Here is a 4,763-nt window from a genome sequence, read left to right on the forward strand (position 1 = left end):
GCACAAAAAGGCTGCACCAGCTCCAATGGGGCCCTTCCTCCTTGGCTTGCAAGCACATGGCAGACATCTTCTGCCCAGTCCCAGATGCAGCCTTCCAGTGGGGGTTCTGGTGTGAGCTCAACCAGCCAGCAGTCTTCCGGTGAAGCTCCACTAAAACCTGATAGACGTCTGTCAGGCACAGGGCAGACCCAAATGCAGAGCCCAAGTTCTGGCTTGACCTCTACCAGCCAGCAGTCTTCCAGTGATGTTCCCCAAACAAGCAGTGCTTATTATGGGTCTCTGGATCCCCAGGGTGCAGGTACATGGCAGCCTTCAGCACAGACTGCCCAGTCCCAGATGCAGGGTTCCAGTGTGGGTTTGGGTGTTGCCTGTACCAGCCAGCAGTCTGCCAGTGATGCTCCACTAAAACCTGATGGACCTCTGTCAGCCCAAGGTGCAGGCACAGGGCAGACCCAAATGCAGAGCCCAAGTTCTGGCTTGACCTCTACCAGCCAGCAGTCTTCCGGTGATGGTCCCCAAACAAGCAGTGCTTATTATGGGTCTCTGGATCCCCAGGGTGCAGGTACATGGCAGCCTTCAGCACAGACTGCCCAGTCCCAGATGCAGGGTTCCAGTGTGGGTTTGGGTGTTGCCTGTACCAGCCAGCAGTCTGCCAGTGATGCTCCACTAAAACCTGATGGACCTCTGTCAGCCCAAGGTGCAGGCACAGGGCAGACCCAAATGCAGAGCCCAAGTTCTGGCTTGACCTCAAAGAGCTATAGCTTCACTCTGGACTTTCCTGTTCATTCCTTCTAATTGCCCAACGAAGGCTCTATCTAATGCTGCCTTGCTGAAACTGTTATTGATCCTTTTCCAAATGGTTGTCCTGTCGTCTTTAATAAAACGTATCGTCAACGTTGCTGCCTCTGCTTGATTTTTCCCTAGCTTAAACAAATGCTGTTTGAAATGTCACTTTTATTTTAAAATGAGCACTATCCAAACACAAGTCTCTGCAAAGAGTTAGTCAATCTATTTTTGTGTGAGGTAGTGAAGGCATAGTTTTGTTCCCTGATTATAGGCATGCCACATGAAACTACATTGGTGAGAACCAGGATGCCCAAACTGCTTTTGATGTGCTAAAAAGCTTCACAGGATGAATTAGTCAGAATTAATCACCATTTTCATGTGACTTCAAAGTGTGATGAAGCAACACTCACTGGCCACTTTATTAGGCATACCTGTTCTGGTGCTAGATGGGCTGGTCTCGGTGAGTATTTCAGAAACTGCTGATCTACTGCGATGTTTGCACATAACGATCTCTATAGTTTAAATAGGATGGTCTAAAAAAGTGAAACACTCCAGTGAGTGGCACTTCTCTGGTGGAAGTGCTTTGTTGATGTCAGAGGAGAATGGCCTGACTGGTTTGAGCTGATGGAAAGGCAACAGTAACTCAAATAACCACTTGTTACAACAGCCACCAGATCTCAATCCAATAGAACACCTTTGAGTTGTGGCGAAATAAAAGATTCACATCATGGGTGTGCAGCAGGCAAATCTGCAAGAACTGCTGTCATGTCAATATGGACAAAAATCTCTAAGGAATGTTTCCAGCGCCTTGTTGAATCTATGCCACAAAGGATTAAGGCAGCTCTGAAGGCAAAAGTTGGTCCAAGCCAGTACTACCAAGGTGTAAGTAATAAAGTGGCCAGTGAGTGTAGATTGGGCTAATGCCACACTGACAAAAGAAGCTCCATTTGTGTTGGAGGTCTTAAGGTGAACAAGGATGAACCTATAGTTAGCTATTTTGGCCAGAAATATGTGTGCGCTTCCTCAGCAGGGTGGTTCAGTCTACACGGTTACATCTATGGTGATTGCTGGGGACTGAACGCAGGCCCTCATACATGCAAGGCATGTGCACTAACACTGAGCTACATCTCCGGGAAAGTGTATTCTTTTTACGTTCCGAAAGGCACAACAACTAGTCGCCTGAGTGGACTAAGCAAGTTGTCATCTGCCAAGCCACCAAGCCAGAGCCTCAAGAGTATAAAAACCAAGCCAGGAACAGTACACAGATGAGGCACTTTAAAGTTTTGGTGGTAAAGACTTTGCAGTCCTGAAGGTTCATTCATTCAGCAAAGGTGGCTGGAAACAAAAATTCTCTGTACATTCTGAGACTGACGCAGGTAGGAAACTTTGATGCACCTTAGATGTCTTAAAGCAATGGTGACCGAAGAAGCGAGGCAAATTCTGACATTTGTAGAACTTCATGACGGCAACAGATGACAACTGAAGTACAAGGACTCTGGCAAGACATTTTTTAAGGCACATGTAGTCAAGAGTTTGCCAGCATAAGATCATGTCCCGTTTCATTTTTGGAGTAAACAAGAACCCATGGTCTTTGGTTTACGAGACCAACGCCTTGCCACTTGGCCATCATGCCTCAGAGACTGGATGTTTAACTGGCCATTAACCACACACATAACGTTCCTACAAGCTTGCCCGTTAACTCTCACAGTGGAAAAGGGGGAAGTCGCTCAAAACATCAACACCCTTCTGACTCATGGTGGAAATCGGCCTCGTTCTGACTCATGAGTAACCGTCATTGGAAGCTGAGCATGCCCTATCGATAGCATCAGCACAAAGTGTAGCACCCTATGCTTCCAAACAGAACCTTTTCTAGAGGGCAGCTGTCCTAAACATCAGGAACACATGCTGGGGATTGAACCCACGATATCACGCATATAAAACACAAGCTGTACCACTGAGCTACATCCCCAACACGCTCACGTGCCGCATGTGTGGTGACCATGCCACGAAAATCAAGAAACAAGGGAACGAATCAGCACACAGTCGATGACCATGTCAACCCACAATGACTATGGTTATCTTCCATGACAATGTTTTGTGGCATTCCCCTCAAGTGGCTTTTAAAAGGCATGAACGGGGCTCGAACCCGTGATCTCCGGTTTACGAGACCGACGCCTTACCACTTGGCCATCACGCCACGACCTAAAAACCTCCGATGGAACACAAATCATGTGGAAAACACTTGTTAAATGCATTTGAGGAAGAGTGTGGAACATGTGGCACTGTGCTCAGAAACACACTGTTGGTGATTAACACGAGCTGGAATCAATTGCCCAATCTAAATCTCTTGGCTGCAGACCCATGGACTTTGGATTTACGTTTTGTGATGTTTACTGAATTGGAAATTTTCATCAAATTGAATCTGCTAGGACTGTAAGTTTATAAAAAGTGCTAGGGATCTCCAGCTCCACTTGCTTCCATGGACAACATGGATATCAAAATATGATACTGGAAGAAAGATGTACACAGCTATCTCAGTTGCTCTTGTTATTATGCATTGAATAACTCCCGCTGGTGCACCTATCATCCCATAGGTAACAGCAGAGATTACATTTAAACAAACATCAGTGATCAAAATCATTCCTCTTTCCTCACAAATATATGTTTTTGTGTTCCTCACAAGTCCAGCCTACATCGAAACTTCGTCAAGATTAGATGTAAAAAAGGAATTACAATGGCCCAAAAATATTCCCAAACACACAGTTAAAATATACAACACAGTGAGAAAAGGATATTTCATGGATTCAAATGTTCCACAAACAAAGCAAAAACAAAGGGCAGCCATACTTGGTTAGACAACATCTGAAAAGGGTTTGAACAGGTGATTCTTATCAGCCAACTTTAATGAGAGGTTTAAATGGAATGCAGGTAGGCAGGGAGCCCATGTCTGTTTGTGCTTTTAACAGTGAGAAGCGAGTGCTGTGTAACACTGGCTTTAGGGGTTTCCCCGTCCAGAGGCATGATGTGGTGGAGCAGAGGGTAATACTGTGGGGTGGTTAGGTTGTGGTGTTACCTTGTCTATTATTTATGACAGTTGATTAAGTTCATGTTTAAATGCTCTTTTGTCATGTAGGCTTTGGTTATTCCTTGCTGCTGCATTTCTGTTAAGGGATACAGATGGGCTTGGAGGTAAGAAATTGATCAGACCACAGATATTGAGGCCTTGTGCCCATGTTCAGGCCTCTTTAGCAAACCTTCTTCACTCTTTTTGTGTCCCTTTCAAGTGTGGAATAAAAAACCTGTGCCACATTGGTCCAGTGTAGCAGCATGGGCTTCCATGGCTCAGCCCCAAAAAGTCAGCAACCTTCCTCATCAGACCAAGGTGGAGGGCTCCACTTCCAGTGCTGCATCCATGCAAAGTAGTTCCGCGTTCCCTCTGCAAGGTCCTGAACCCAGTCGGACTGGACAACCAAGTTGTGTTTCCAGCAGTCAAATGGATTCTTCAGAGGCTCAAACTACAAGTGGCTCTGCTGGGTATTACCAGTCTGTGTTCCAAGGTGGCCAACAGTTTCCTGGTGTTGTATCCCAACCCCAGCTGCTGGATTCCTCTGGTAATGTTGAAGCCCGGTATTGGGGGCAGAGCTCCGAGAGTGTCCTAAGCACCCCCCAGATATCCAGTAGCCTTTTTGAGCGTGATGCTTTACATGGGGGGTCTTCTGGCAGCTTGGACTCTGTATCCAGTGCTCAAGGTTTCCCCAGTCAGTACACCAGTTCATGGCTGTACACTGCCCAATCTGCTCCTACCCATCAACATCAGGGAGGCTACTGGGCTCCATCCTCAGGCCAGTCAATGCATCTTCCTTCAGAGGAGCCCCAACCTCATGTTGCTTCCCCTCCTCAACCTGAAAGCTACCAACAGCTTCCCCATCCTTCACAAACCAGGCCAGTAAGTAAGCCTGTGTCCCAAACCCAGACTG

General features: G+C 46.7%; 1 non-coding gene across 1 annotated transcript; it reads right to left on the reverse strand.

The window, feature by feature from the left end:
- Positions 1-2,911: 2,911 nt before the first annotated feature.
- trnat-cgu lies at positions 2,912-2,983 on the reverse strand. Its single transcript has one exon. It is a non-coding gene; the product is annotated as a tRNA-Thr (tRNA).
- Positions 2,984-4,763: the final 1,780 nt, after the last annotated feature.

Source organism: Electrophorus electricus, chromosome 18, assembly GCF_013358815.1.
Source record: "Electrophorus electricus isolate fEleEle1 chromosome 18, fEleEle1.pri, whole genome shotgun sequence".
Classification (NCBI taxonomy): domain Eukaryota; kingdom Metazoa; phylum Chordata; class Actinopteri; order Gymnotiformes; family Gymnotidae; genus Electrophorus; species Electrophorus electricus.